This window comes from Mesoplodon mirus (assembly GCF_964341445.2).
Source record: "Mesoplodon mirus genome assembly, chromosome: 12".
NCBI classification, from domain to species: domain Eukaryota; kingdom Metazoa; phylum Chordata; class Mammalia; order Artiodactyla; family Ziphiidae; genus Mesoplodon; species Mesoplodon mirus.
Genome location: NC_138988.1, coordinates 12,107,813 through 12,124,067, shown reverse-complemented (window position 1 = coordinate 12,124,067; position 16,255 = coordinate 12,107,813). Strand labels below are relative to the sequence as shown.

Here is a 16,255-nt window from a genome sequence, read left to right as displayed (position 1 = left end):
AATTCTCTGCTCAAATGGCCTTGAGCCAGCTTCCAGAGAGGCTGCTGTCTGCAGAGGGTATGACATGCATACTGAAATATCCACATGCATAGATGGGCAGAGGGCTGGTGGGAGGGGGCACAGGCCACTGAGTGGTTGCCTCTACTACCATATACTGGCACCAAACTCCGAGGAGTCCAGAACCTAGCCTTCCAAGTCACTACAACATTAATTTGTTAATATAGGAGGAAAGAATATATTTGACAGTTTGTTAGTGTGATTTACAACTTTTAAATATTTAGACACATAGTGAGTGAGCTATCATTTGTACTCTTGCCCTGGGCCCTGAAAATATGAAAGGGTGCCCTAGAGATTCACACGCAAGAGTCCAGGTCTTCAGAGTTCTATAAGTTTCAGTTAAAACCAGATTTTTGCCCACCCCTCTACCTCCAGTTTTTTGTTTTGATTTTTCCTGGCCTAGCTCCTATTCCCTGTAAGCTTAAATATTCCAATACATTAATTCATGTTAAAATGTTAATGGCTGGACTTCCCTGGTGGCGCAGTGGTTAAGAGTCCGCCTGCCAATGCAGGGGACACAAGTTCAAGCCCTGGTCCCAGAAGATCCCACATGCCGCAGAGCAACTAAGCCCGTGCGCCACAACTACTGAGCCTGTGTGCCACAACTATTGAGCCCACATGCCGCAACTACCGAAGCCCACACACATACAGCCCACGCTCCGCAACAAGAGAAGCCACCGCAATGAGAAGCCCATGCACCACAATGAAGAGTAGCTCCCACTTACCGCAACTAGAGAAAGCCTGCGTGCAGCAATGAAGACCCAACACAGCCAAAAATAAAAATTAATTAATTAATTAATTTTAAAATGTTAATGGCTAATAGTGCTGACCCATATCACCCTTTCAAAGTATTGATATTTTAACAGAGGTTTCAATGCCTTATTGGGGAGTTCTCAACTTTAGTATGCCTATAAGTCACCAAGAAAGCTTGTTTAAAATTCAGATTACTGAGTCCCAGCCCAGAGACTCTAATTCTGTAGGCCAGGGGTGAGGTCCAAGAGTCTTAATGTTCTAAAAAACACCTGAGGAGGTCTACAGATGGCACATTGAGAAACAGTACCATTTCAAAAAAAGGATTTTTGTAGTGCACATTTTAGGCACAATGGCAGGATATGGGGAAGATTTGGGGGGAAATCTCAGGTATAGTTTCCAAACACTTCAGTTTGTACTAGTAGATAGTAATCATAGTCAAAACCAGTACCATACTTTATACTTAACAAAACAGCCTCAAATCCTTAATCTGAGACACTCCTCACAACAACTCCACAGGTAGATTTTATTATCTCCATTTTACATATGAGGAATCTGAGGCTGAAAGAGGGGGCAACTCAGCAGCTCATACACTCAGCCCTAGTCATGAGTCTCCAAGTATTCCTTCTATTACTCCTGCTCAGCACTCCTTCCATTACTCCTCAGGCAGCCCCAACTCTAGGTTTATTTTAGACTAAGGACTGCAGCAGACAATGGCATTTGCTTGAGGGTTTAGTCGTGTAAACTGACACCTTTTTACCATTGGTCAGCTGGGAATAAGGGAGTTTACTGGCCTGGAAATTTGCCTAAACCGCCTTGGAGAATTTCTCCATTCCAGGTACTAGAAGGAATTGTGCTTACATTTAAGGAACAGATTAGAAACTGAAAGCTTGATGTCCGAGGCAAGGACAGTTAAATTTACTACAATCCCAATATATGAAATTAAGAATGCTTACTAACATTTAGTGGTGTTTTGAAATAAGCACATCCAGATTAAAATAAAACAATAATAAAGCTAAAACAAAAGCAAGTTCATTAAAATCTAATCATGTCCTTCTCCTTCATGTATTAAAATGGAAGCTGTGAGTGATGCCTTTAATTATAGACCTGATGTTTCAGTTGCTGAGCAGTTTATTTAAAGCGACAGTATCATTTTCTTATAACATAATTACTCCTACTGAATTTGTAATGTAAACAAATAAGAGGCTAATAATTCAGAGACAGAAGGAAAATTGATAGTACTCACCAGGTAATAATCTTAATGTACTTATTTGCAGATTGCTGATTCAGACTTAATTTAGTTTCAGAGTAACTAATTAGAGGAAAAAGTGTCACATGCTCACTTCTTTGGCAGGATCTGCACCTAAAGAATCTATGGTGTTAAAAACAAAAAAGATTCAAGGAAAAAAATCAGTGTTCACACTGAAAATCAGCATATGATTTTCCCATTCTTCTGAAACCTGCATATATGATTCAGGATATCCAAGACCAATGGGAAGAAGTTGAAAGGAAATAGAATTCGCATTAATTAAAGCAAATAATTGGGAGTTGGTCCACAATGTAATGGGCTACCTTATAAGAAGTAAATGCCCCATCAAAAAAGGCATTAAAGAAAAATGGTAAAGTGACTTGGTCTCAAGATTGTTTTGAAGGTCACTTCAACTTTAATGTTCTGTGATCTCACAATGAGATAATTAATAAATCCAATTTCACCTCTTTAGGTATTTACAGAAAAATAATTTTCCCTGGTTTAAAATATGCTAGACACTTTCCCATATGCTTTTTAAAACACATTTAAAAAGTTCTGTAAACTTCTCTGTGATTTAAAATAAGGTATAATCATCTTATGTCATATACAAGGAGATTCGGTTGTTAAATCTGAATATGAGACAGTCAGACCTATGAAGCAGTCTTATGAAGCAAGAAGTTAGGAGTTTCACATATCATGCTCCTTTTATATCTACATATTTCCCTACAGAAGTCATGTTGTATGCAGAAGGTATGGTCCTGGCTTACTGAACAATCCATAGCTGAAGCTCCAAAGAGATCATCTGAACATCACATGTACCCCATCTTACTATAAAGACAGAATTTTGTATGTTCAAAATGTTCACATGTACACTCAATAACCAATAATGGGTGGAAAATGATTTTCAGCTGCAGAAGATGATGATGGGCCTATTTTATTTTTCATTGTTTCTTTGAATCTAATGACAACTAAAGATGCTTGTGAATTACTTAATGCAAGATACATTATCCTACTCCAGTCCAATAACCAACATGAAAGCTCCCATGTCTTCTGTGCTCAACAGAAAATCTACTGAGAGTCTCCGATGTTCTAAGCCTCAGGCCTGGCAGACAGAAATGCTTCTTTTCTCTAAGCTGGGACAGCACACACTGAAGGTAACTACAAAGTCAGTAATAACAAGAACTGTGCAACTGAAATTTAATATTTGGAACCAAAAACAACAATAATAACAAGGGATGCCACAGTTAATAATAGCAATAATGATTACAGTAATTATAAATTAATACATCTATTGTAATAAATGTTGTAGTAAGTTAGAGCATAACTTTGTGATAAAATATTAATAAGGAAAGAGAAGAAAAAGTGTTTCTACATATATAGATAACCACAAACATGTGCTAATTGCCAGGACTGTGAATTATGCTGGCTTAAATAGGATCTCCTTGTTCTTATTTATTTAGGAATGTTTTTCCCATGGAGAAAGTTGTTTATGGTAGGTGGGACTAAAATTAGGAATTCTGAAATTCAGCTAGGATGAAGCCACAGTGAACATACCAGAAGCAAATGGATGTCTCAAACCCATCTTTATTCCTTCTCTGTCCATATGGATAGTACCTTTAAGATGACCAATTGTATCATCATTTGTGATGGGGTAATTTTAAATACACTCAAGATGTTGCGAGTTCTACGTTTAACAAACACTGAGGGAGTTTATATCCTTGGCACCAAGACATTAGGACAGTCTGGATCAACTTGGAAGCTCATGCTTATGGGCAGATACTGTATGTCACAAAATATCAAGAACCTACAAGACAATAATCAGAACCTGAAGACCAACACCTCCAACTTGGGGTCAAGTTTGTGTTTGGAGGTTCAATCCTTCCATTTTTTTCCAGTAAGACTCTACTCATGTGGGTTGTTACACTAATAGGGGTTAGTTGAACTGGAAGATAATTCTATTATATGGAGCAAGGGCATAGCCAATACAGTGGATTATCATCATATGCTCTTCAAACCTAGACAAATTCAAATATATGTTGCTCAGTTAAAAAAATTAATTTAAATAATGTAGGCAATTCTGTCCACCATTTCATTCAGTAAGTATATGGCCAAGAGTGAGTGGGAAGTGAAATGCATTGATCTACCATTTCTTGACCAATCTCAGTTACTTTGTGCTGAAAAATAAGTATGTCCCTATGATTAAGACCAATTTCATTGAATAGTCAGAAGTAATATTTATTATACCCAAATTCTGTCTTACACACAGACTGCAGAAGGTAACTTCTCTATAAAGATGCAAATTAACTATTCAAACTTAAATAAAATTTTCTCCTTGGAGAAAATGAGAAGTTAAGTTGTCTGTTCCCATCATGCCAGGAATTCATGAGGTTAGCAAAGTTTCTGAAAATGTACTGAGTCAAACTCTTCTCTTTCTTCTCTATACTACATTGGTGTAATTTTACCTGATTCCAGTAAAAGTTTACATCTACTCCAAAATCAGACATCGACTGAAAATCACTCTGAAGGTAACAGACACAAACCAATATGTTACTAGTACCTTCCAGCAGGACCTGAACTGTTGTGACTATACAGTGGGATAGTAGACCATGGATCTTCTGAACTGATAAAAGAATTAATTATGAAGCAACACAGACAATATACCTTTATGTCAGGAAGCAGCTGAGTAAACCTTTGTTAATTCTAAGACTTGTGCTGCACTAAAACACTGGTTTTCTTCTTCAGACATTTGAGTTCTTGTTCAAACGTGATTTTTTTTTCATTCAGAAGACTGTGAGCTTCTTAGGCCCTGGGACTGTGTCTTGTTTACTGGTATATAATATCCAGTGCCTGGTGCATTACAGATGCTCCATAGTTCTTAAAGAATGAATAGAATTGTGGATTTTCACTTGAAGACGACATAATTTGAAGGAGGTTCTGAATAAATGAAAATCAAAGTTGCCTTCAATGCAGCAACTGTAAGTAATCCCACATCTATACTCACCAACCACTGGTAATATAGCATATGTATATGGAGGTGATAGTATTTGAGTATGTGTGTCAACAATAATTGAAACTTATTGATTTATTAATAACATAGAAGAATCGAAATCAATAATTTTTTCTAGTTTTGAATTTAATGTCCACTGGTAGTTTAACTAAAACTTCCTCTGGACCTCACATTGCCAAATAATGCTTTAACTTAATAGTATTTTCTCACCATGCACCTGGGCCTTAACATGCACTTCCAATGTTGCTACCTTGTACTGACATTGGTCTTGACCCTTGATAGTAAAACTTTTTATGCACATGTGTTATTTCTCCAGAAAACCTCACCCAGGGCAGAATTCTAGGCAGTAGGTTTTCAACAAAACATTTGTTTAATGAGAGTACAATAGCTATACAGTAGGCATCTGAGATTACGTGTGTAGAAGTTAAGAGAGCAGGCTGGGAGACACACTGCTGGACCATCTCTTAGTGCACTTTCGAAGAGGTTACTCTTTGAACCTCATTTTCTTCATGTATAAAACAGGGTTGATAAAAACCATTTCCTCAGAAAGTGTTTGTGAGGATTAAGTGGGGTCATCCATGTAAAGTACTTAGAATAAAGCACATGGTGTCACCCTCTTCTGCCAGCTCTCAGAAATGCTTATTTGTATTAATTTGAATAAACACCACAATGTCACATGTAATTAAAGTTAGCTATTATTAGTGATTATTGTTAGATTTGTATAAAATTACCAATATTTCACCATTTTGACCTATAAAAACAACAATTTCAATGGATTTGATATGACTTTCTATGAGCTTAAAACACATAGGTGATTTGGTCAAGTCTGTCAGTTCTGTTAAATCAGAAAATGTGAGAATGAGGTAAACCGGCTGTCTGTACAAACGAATCCAAAATATTAATCCATTAGTAATAGTCTCTGAATGTAATAAGCTGGGGTTATATTGTATTTGTATCACTGGTCTGGTCTCAGGACAGAGAAAGTTAATTTAGGAGGACTGAAATTGGGGAAGGGAGGAACCTGAATACTCCACACCAACAGATTTCTAAACTTCTCTGATTATCACCCACAACTGACTTCCCACTTGTCCAGCTCAAGGCTAATTTTGTCCAGGGAAATTTTGAAAAGATAGGTATCTTAAAATGAAATGCGTAAATTTCCAAGTTAGCAGTCATCATCATCTTGGGGTCAGGAATGATATTCCTGGGGGATTCCCGACAAATATGCAAACACGTTACCTGAACAATCTCATGCTATGCTCATTTAGTACCCACTAAATAGGTTCCGAGCTTAGCTAACAGATGGCTGATGGGATAGGTGAGAGGATGCATACGTTGTGATGAGGCGAGTGATGAAAAAGGTTAAATTATACATCAATTATAAATTACCTTAATTATATAATTTTATACCTTAATTATAAATTAAGGTAGGGAAACAGAACGGAAGGCCTGGATTAAAGACTCAGGGTGTCTAAGAACTAAAGTCAGGAGAAAACTAAAAATACATTATCCACCCTTACCTAGGCTGACACTATCTTCCCACTCTCTCCCTAATCCTCTAAACCCTTTGGATCAGTGAATACACCTTCCACACTTCCAGCCTTCCAAGTGTGCTCCTATTCTTTGGCTGGTCTAAAAATCACACTTCCCTCATACTGAGATTATCTCAAACTGCCTTTTTCTGCCTAATATGAAGTGACTGTTTTCATCTGAGCATCTGCAAAATCACTTTTCTTCACCCGTCACTTTGGAACGCATTTTTAAATATAGCTCCAGTAGCTGTTGTGCTTAACAACATCAGTGAATTGCACTCTAATGTGACTTTTCCAAATAATCATTGATATCTGTAAAGATTCTTCATCCCACCCTAAAAAACGAAGTCCCTGAACTGAATGATTACTTCTTTAAAAATAAGAAACAAATATTCTCTGAGTTTTAAACAGTTTTTAAATGAACTAACAATCCTTATTGGGAGTTTTTTTTAATGAACTGAACACAAGCATTAACACAGGAACAGTAGGATGCTAATCATTTAGCTGGAAAAACTATATTACATGGCTAATGGAAACACTAGGGAAGCACAGGATAAATAAGAACTACATGATGGCAACAGCAATGTGGCTATAGGCAACTCCAAGTTACCAAGTAGGCTTGCATTACTACAAACAGAACAGAAGCAAAAGAGTTTATTATAACATCCTTCCAGCCTCTCTAGAATTTACCATATGAAGCATCTCAGGCCTATGAAGGCCAGTAAGGAGTAGCTTTGGCAATACTGAGGCATGCACTATTAATATAAGCCCCAATGGCAGGTTTAGCAGAAAAGTGACCAATGACAGCAATAACCATCCCCTACATTTGTAGAATACCGTATCCATTGACCTCCTTTAATCTTGACAACCCTAAGAAGTGGGCATTATAAAAGAAGTTAAAAGAGGTTAAGGTACTTGCCAAGGTGACATAAGTAATAAATGGTAGAAGCCAAATTTTATTCAATATTACTCAGTGAACTTTTATTGATTTCTCACCCTGCGCAACTCTCTGTGCTGAGCACTGGGGATACCAGAAAATGTCACAAAGCCTGCCTTCACGGGGTGCACAGCCTGCTGCAGACAACAGGGAGTGTTCATCCACTAAGTAGCTTTTCACTGTTGAGGGTCTTCCATGTGCCCACTGTGACTGGGAAATAAGCAATGTACAAAACAGACATGGTTCCTGCCACCCTGAAACATGCATTCTGGTGAGGCCAGACAACACACAATTTAAAATAAACAAGACAACTTATTGAGTGCTATCAAACTCAGTAAAACAAGGTAATATCATAGAGTTTGGAGGATCTAGGAAGCTATAATGGATTGAGGAAAGTCCCTCTGAAGAGATGACATTTTAACCAAGGCTTGAAAAGAAACAAACCTAAAGATCCTGGCAGCAATATGGTTGAAAGGGAGAGACCAGGGAATTCATTTCTTGTCTTTGAGGCTGCATTTGTACAGCAAGCCAACTCTTGTTGGAGTGGCTTTCGGGGAAGCTAATGGAAAATATGGGGGAGGAAAAGCTGCCAAATCTCCCTCCTTCCCGTCACGTACACAAAACAAGCCATACCTTGCTGCAGCCTTGAGAAAGAAACAAACCTGGTGTGTTTGAGAAACAGAAAGAAGTCTAGACACCTAGCCAGTGAGAGGGCCTGGTAAAAACGCAGGAGGAATGGGCTCCATCACGTAGGTCCCTTCCAGGCACAACAGAAGTTTGGATTTTATTTTACTGAAAGTATAAACCAATGGAGGAGTTTAAGCTAGAAGTGACATAAAGTATTTCACATTTTGAAAGAACTCTGGCCCCAGTTTGGAGAATGTATTGAAAGAAAGCAAGAGTGGAAACAGACCAGTTTAAAGGTGAGAGGTGAAAGCTTTGGGATATATTTAGGCTGTAGCACCAAAGGACGTGCTGTTAATTAGATGTGCAAGATGATGACAAGAGGGAAATCAAGGTGACTTCCAGATTTTTGGATGGAACAGCTGAGTCACTGATGATGCTATATTGGGATTGGGAAGACAAAGAGAGTAATAGGTTTAGTGGCAACAAGGGTGAAATCAATAATTCTGTTAAGGTTTGAGATGTGGAAAAAGAATTAAAAATACAGTGTGATAAGTGCCACTGAGATAAAGGCATATGCTAAATAATGTGAAAAGGAAGAGAAAGATTAACTCTGTGAGAGGAGAGAAGGTCAGGGAAGCCTTCACAGGGAAGTGAGGTTTACCTTGTACATTTAAAAACAATTAAGAAATGACCAGTGAGTGAGAATGGCACTTGAGGCAGAAGGAATAGCACATGTGTAAAGGCAGAAAGTACAAAAATGGAGTCTGTGCAGAGCTTCACCCATTGCGCCAAAGCTGTATCCTGAGGGCAGCCTGAGGTTTCTGGGCATGGCAAAATGGTGAGAAAAGTATGAGGTGATAATTATATGACTAATGTAAAGGAGAAGCTTGAGATTATGAAGACAAGAAGAGTATTAAATTTAAGATTAAAAACCCTGAATTCCAGTCCTTACTCTTCCACTAACCAGCAAGCCACTTCACTTCTCTGGGCTTACTTCTTCATCAGAAAAATAAGAGTGTAAAATGAAGCTATTTCTAAGGTAATCTATAGATCTGGAAATTAATAAAACTATGGTTAGTCCTTTTGCATCTAAATTAAAAACTGTTTATTTATACATGTCTACATAAAATGTTTGTTTTTATTTATACTCACACACACACATAAATCTTCCACCTCATTTCAAAATGGATTTCAGTCAGCCTAAGTAAATACATGACTGTCTCAAATATTTTTTGAAATGAAGTATTTATGTACGTGTGTGTGAGTATAAGTAAAAACATAAACATTTATGTAGACATGTATAAATACATATTTTATATAGGTGCAAAAGGACTACTAATCATAGTTTTATAGATTTCCAGAACAAATGAACAAACATAACAAAGCAGAAATAGATTCATAGATATAGAGAACAAACTAGTTTCCTCCTGGTTTCCAGACAGGAGGAGGGCAGGGGGATGGGTATTTGCAGATAAAGGAAGGTGAAGGGGATTAAGAGGTACAAACTTCCAGTTATAAAAGAGATAAGTCGCAGGGATGTAATGCACAGCATAGGGAATACAGTCGATAACACTGTAATACGGTGTATGTATGGTGACAGATGGTAACTAGACTCACAGTGGTGATCATTTCATAATGTATAAAAATATTGAATCACTATGTTGCACACCTGAAAGTAATATAATATTGTAAGTCAACTATACTTCAAGAAAAAGGAAAAAATACATACTGTTGTATAATAAACAATTTATCTGGTCTTGGTCCCCGGTTCCTGGGAGATAACCTCTAAATCCTTGGAGTTTCCTGAGTGATAGGAGTGACCTTGTTATTCATGAGTCCCTTGCATCATACCTGATTTACACCAGTGAGATAAATCAGGATGGGGGTTAGTCATCGGAAAGACCAACCAAGGGATTAGAGGGCTGAGGCTTTAAGCCAGCCCAACCTCCAGGGAGGAGAGGGGGTGCTACAAATTGAGTTCAATCACCTGGTCAATGATTCAATTAATCATGCCTCTGTAATAAAACCCCAGTAAAAACTCTGGACACCAACTCTCAGATATGCTTCCTGGTTGCTGAACACACTGATGAATGGGAAGGGTGATGCATTCTTCTTCCCTTCCAGATCTCATCCTAATTGTCTCTTTATTTGGCTGGTTCTGATTGACAGCCTTTCTGATAAAACTGTAATCATAAGTATAGTGCTTTCCAGAATTTTTTGAGTCATTCTAGCAAATTATCAGACCTAAGGGAGTTAGAGCAACCCCCAAAATTTATAGCCAGTTGGTCAGCAGTACAAGTGGTCTGGGGACTCCTGAAATTGTGACTGGTACTAGAAGTGAGGGTAATCTTTTAGGGAATTGTGCCCCTAACTTGAGGAGCCTGTGCTAACTCCAGGTGGCTGGCATCAGAATTTCACTGCAACATTAAAATAACAGAAATTAAATAAATGAAGAGCTACAGCCAGGAGGAACAGGAATACAAAAATAATGTGATAAAAGTAATGAGGTTACTACTCGTATCCTGAGAATGAAATCCAAGACAGCGTTATAGGGACTTCAGAGGCAGCATGGTGTGGCGGTGAAGAACAAAGGTTTGAGCCAGACTTACAGGACGCAAATTCCATCGCCACTCTTTACCATCTGGGTGACTATAGGCAAGTCACTTAACTCTCTGAGCTCTGTAAAATGGAGATGATGATAATGCCTACTTCACAAAATTGTTATAAGAATTGAGTTAATTCGTAAAAAGTGTTTAAAACCATTTCTGATACATAAGGACACTCAATACTTATTATTAGAATGGGCCACAGTGCAGGCCACTGTCAACACATCAAAGCACAATTCAATGAAAATAATAATTTTTTTAAAGAAAATGCAGTCCAGATGTGAAACTCTAACAGTTTATCACAGCACTGCCCAATAAAACTTTCTGCAGTGACCATAATGTTCTATATCTGTGCTGTCCAGCATGAAATCCTCTAGCCACATGTGGCTATTGAGCACTTGAAATATGGGTGTTTTGACTGAGGAACTGAATTTTTATTTTATTTCATTTTTAATTTATTTAAATTTAAATAGCCACATGAGGCTAGTGGCTACCATATATTGGACAGTGAAGATGACCAGGGTGTATTAGACAGCCCACATGCCCTTCAGGTGCTCTTTCATGAACAATATTCCTCACAGCCAAGCTTCCAGCAAGGACTGCAGATGAGAATTCAAGTCCACTTAACTCTACGTTACTGGTTAAAGGCGGTATCGTGTGTTCAGTGTGCATCCAAGAAAAGAACAGGTTTAAGATTTTGTTATATAATCAAGAAGCCTACCAATCAGGCATGAGCCTAGAGAAAAGCCCACTGACTGTGACATGGAGTTGGGCCAAGGTAATATTTGCAGATAAAGGAAGCTTTTCCTCAGAAAACAGCCCAGAGTTGACTACAGTTTATGAGAACAGGCCCCAAAGTTCTACCTACTTTAACAGGCCGTGGCAAGAATTAGAAGAGAAAATGCATATAACTGCTTGGCACAATGCCTTGCACAGCAAACATTAAATCAGTTTTACCTCTTTTATCATCATTAGCAGAATTATCCTGTGCTATAAAATATGCCTCTAATAACTGCAACTGGAGACATTAATAATCTCAATACAGTGCCCATGTAATATTGAATTGCAAACAGTTTTATTTACTGAGTAACTCTTTAAGACAAGCTAGTGGTAAGTGAACAAGCTGACCTTCTATATAGGGTTCTTAGATTTTGACCAATTAAATGTTTGAAGACCTCTGCCAAAACTGATGACTTGGGTTTTGAAGTAACTGATTTAAAGTAAAATAATGAGATCGAAAGGCCATTGTTTGTGGAGGCTACTCTAAATTTGAGAAAATAAACTATATCATCAGCATTTAGGCAAATGCTTATCTATCTATTCCTTATAGCAGGGAAGCATGAATTTGGCTCATCCAGGAATAATGTCAAGTCATTAAGAAACACATGAAGGAGGAGAATTTGAAACATTTTGTATTTTGTCTCCCTTAAAATTATCTAATCTACCAAGAAACTTACTCTAATGACCTGAAATATGGGCAGTGGTCTTACAAGTCTCACATAAGTATCAATAGCTAGGATTGTGTATCTAGAGCGTAACCCATTCCTGTACATAAGCCAAGGGCTGATAGAAGGTCAATAAAATCAAAGTTTATTCAAGGTTCCTAAGAAATGTATTCACAAACTGATGAAGCTTATGTAATGTTGGTCAATAAGACAAGAGCTGTGCCTAAGACCCAGATACTCCTAAAAAATACTGTCCTGAGAAACCTAGAGGAGCAACGTATCAAAAAGGAAATTGGCCTACAATCTATATGGAATCATTTAGAGAGATCATAAAGCATTTTTTACTAGAATCATCCTATACACGATCCCAGGCATTTGTTTACTTCTAGGCAATAGGATTAACAAGTAGATAAGGACCTAAGCCCATCATGGTAAGCAGTGCTGAATATTCCAAAGGCAAATGACCTTTACCTGGGGCTTTATTTAATCAGAAACTGTTACTGGGACCCAGACTCAGGTCTTCAATTTCCAGGTAATTGATGCTAGGAGTTTTGTCAGCATCACTCTTCTATAAGCACTAACAAATAAACTGAGAATCCTATGGTTTTTCATCTACAAAAAAGAAACAATGACAGCTTCAAAGTATACTTACCACCAATTCTGAATTGCAATAAGATTAAAAGGAAATAGGACTATGGTAGCAGAGGATGGCTGAGATTGTTCCTTTCGGGTACCTCAAACAATATGTAATCATTTAGATCAATATCAGTTATATAACATTTAAAAACACTGCATGGTTAAATGATGTATCAATTAGGAATATTTTAGGCTACAAGGAGCAGAAAACATTACTTTGGTGGCTTAAATATTAGAAACTTACTTTTCCCCACATAATGGGAAGTCCAGATGCATGCAGTTGTTGTTTCTGGTTTAGTTAACTCCAGAGCCTTTGAATTCCCTTGATATTTCCCTCATGGACACAGGTTGGCTGCTACAGTTTCAACCATAAGGTCACATTCCAGCTTCAAGAAAATAAAAAGGGAAAGAGGTGAAATCTATTGAAGAGTCCATCTCTAGACCAAAAGCCTGCGTGTGATCATTCAGACCCGACCATAGGCAATTGCAAGGCTTTGCCCGACAGACGTCACAGTGAAAAGCTGCCGTCCCCACATCAAACTTGGTTACAGCCACTGCACTGCAATTTTCTGGAGAGTTGCATTCAAGGAACCCCACCTCCACTCCCCCATCTGAGCCAGCCATGCTCATACACATATCAGCATATATACATCTAGCCCAAGCATTTCTCTTCAGACGCCTCTTTATCAGAGGCCTTGGCTGAGGCACTGTGGACACCTCCACCAAGGCCTCATTACCAGGGAGCTTGCCTAAGGCATTTTCTTCATGCTCAATCAGTATTTTTCTACTCCTTAGCCTTCCTCCTCCCCCCTACCAGACCGTGAAAAGGCACGAGCCCTCTGTTCCAGGCTCCTCACTGCATGCATCTCACCCTTGCCAGGTGTTGCTCCATAGGGAAAAAAATGGAGCACTAGGGAGCCAGTGCCACTTTCTGCCTCTTGCTTGCACTGTCACAATAAATAAATAAAGACTTGATTGATACTTTCAGTTTGGCTCATTGTCTTAATTGACAACCTCAACACCTGGAAGCCCATCACCTACATCAGAAAAATACATCTCCCCAGAGACCCTACAGCAGACTGCTACCATCTTATTAGCCTGAACTGAGATACACATGGGCATTCTGAGTAGTGTCTACAAAGAGAAAACAGTTGGTGAACAAACCATCGGTGCTTGTCCTAATTTGGAAATGAGTTCTATGGGGAAAATGTAAGCTCCGGAGTTCAGAAGAGAGAAGTTTGCTATGAGCTACAAGGAAATGATTTCATAAAGGAGATTAAACTTTAAACTGTGCTCTAAAAGATAGATAAGGTTTGGAGATGAGAGGGCATGACAGATGGGCTAAACAGACTAAGGAAAGGTTTTGCGGAAGAAATGAGCTCCTAGGACAGAGAAAGGAACGTCCCGTCCTTCTGAAAACAGGAGAAAGAGTGTTTTAATTCAGGAAATAGAACACAGTTGCCCATCAGGGGGATGGGGAAGCCACTCCTATGGGAGAATCTTTAGCACATCTAGTGCTGGCAAGTAAACTAAGAAACGCCTATTAAACAATTGCTATTGTCCAAACATGTCAGTAAACATTTATGCCAAACAAGTGGCCTTAATACATGCCGATTACACTCTGGAAAAAGCAAGTGAAAAATTCCTTGTGCACAGAAAGGAAGAAACCACCATCCTGCAACTAGCTCTGCTTTAACTTCCACTGAGATCCACAGGGTATCCGTTCATGGAACCAAAGCAGCATATGGCCCTAAAAATATAAGCCTCTGATCTTACAATTAACAGAGTAATCTTAAAATTAAAGCATCAGATCAAAAACACTTCTGAATAACAACCAGTTTAAGTTAATGGTTTCTTTCTGTTTGTTTTAGGCTTTCTTGTGTGGGAAGAGAGAGAGGGGCACTGGTCAAAGGGAAAATGTATTCAATAATTGCAGCAGATAAGATCAAAGCAAAATTTTCTCTATATTCCCTAAAACGCATGTTTCTCCTGTTCTTTTTTTCTTTTTGCGGTACACGGGCCTCTCACTGCTGTGGCCTCTCCCGTCGCGGAGCACAGGCTCCGGACGCGCAGGCTCAGCGGCCATGGCTCACGGGCCCAGCCGCTCAGCGGCACGTGGGATCCTCCCGGACCGGGGCACGAACCCGTGTCCCCTAGCATCGGCAGGCGGACTCTCAACCACTGTGCCACCAGGGAAACCCTCCTGTTCTTTAATTAATTGGAAGCAAAGGTCTAAACAAGCAGTGGAAATAAAACCAGTGAGAGGGGCTCTTTCACATCTCTAATTATACCTCCTATGGAGTAACAGGCAATTGGACACCAAAAGCTCAGGGACCAAGACCTTTCCTGCTATGTCCAAGTAAGCTACACCAGAAGGAAATCTATAGTCAAAGTCCCCCTTCAAGATAGTTCCCAATAGTCTCATTTTAAAAGTAGATCCTGGGCTTCCCTGGTGGCACAGTGGTTGAGAGTCCGCCTGCCGATGCAGGGGACGCGGGTTCGTGCCCCGGTCCGGGAGGATCCCACATACCACGGAGCGGCTGGGCCCGTGAGCCATGGCCGCTGAGCCTGCGCATCCGGAGCCTGTGCTCTGCAACGGGAGAGGCCACAACAGTGAGAGGCCTGCGTACCACAAAAAAAAAAAAAAAAAAAAGCAGATCCTTTTTCTTATCTGACCCTAATTGGTAATTAGCTATTCCTTCTTATTAATCTACCCAAGTGACTGTTTCTGAATATTAAAATGTGGGATTCTTTCATCGTGCAATTATGCTGGACATGGAAGGAAATAACAAACTGTAAACCTACAACTGTAACCTAAAAGTTAAGAGAATCACAATGGCCCACTGAAATGGGAGACATTTTAATTAATATGCCTCCCTGTGGCTTTGCCTTTCTTCTTGTATGCTCAGCTGGAGTAATTAGAGGAAAACCTGAGGGGCGCCTACCCCAGAAGCCTCACTCAGCCCTCTCCAGCTGAGTCTCACTCTTTGTTGGCAACTGTCTCCATTGAGGAAGAGACTCAGCCTGAGCTGTGTAATGTACATCTGCTCTAGGGAATAATCCCTCCTGAGAGCCACCAGGAAGTAGCCTGTTCAAAAGCAAAAAATTTAAAAATTTAAACCCTATTCACTTTAAAGGAAAAAACAAGAAACAATCTTTTAAGAAAGATACCTTCCAAGCTATTAACATCTGATACAACTTCCTCTTTAGAGATTTCTCCTTCATTAACCACGTTTTAAAGTATAGTTTACAATAGCATAAAATTTACCCATTTGGAGTATACAGATCAAGTCAGTTTTAGTAAATTTACACAGTTGTGTAACCATCATCACACTCAAGCTTCAGAACACTTTCATCACCCCCAAAATTCCCTTGTGTCCATTTGTCGTCAATCCCTGCTCCCAATCCC

The 16,255-nt window shown here is 39.0% G+C and overlaps 1 long non-coding RNA gene across 1 annotated transcript in view; it reads right to left on the bottom strand.

Moving 5' to 3' along the window:
• Positions 1-16,255, bottom strand: part of LOC309812964 — a 283,783-nt gene that overhangs the window by 190,388 nt on the left and 77,140 nt on the right. The window contains exon 4 of the long non-coding RNA XR_014295432.1: positions 13,091-13,232. This is a non-coding gene — a long non-coding RNA (uncharacterized lncRNA). The remainder of the gene's footprint in view (positions 1-13,090; positions 13,233-16,255) is intronic.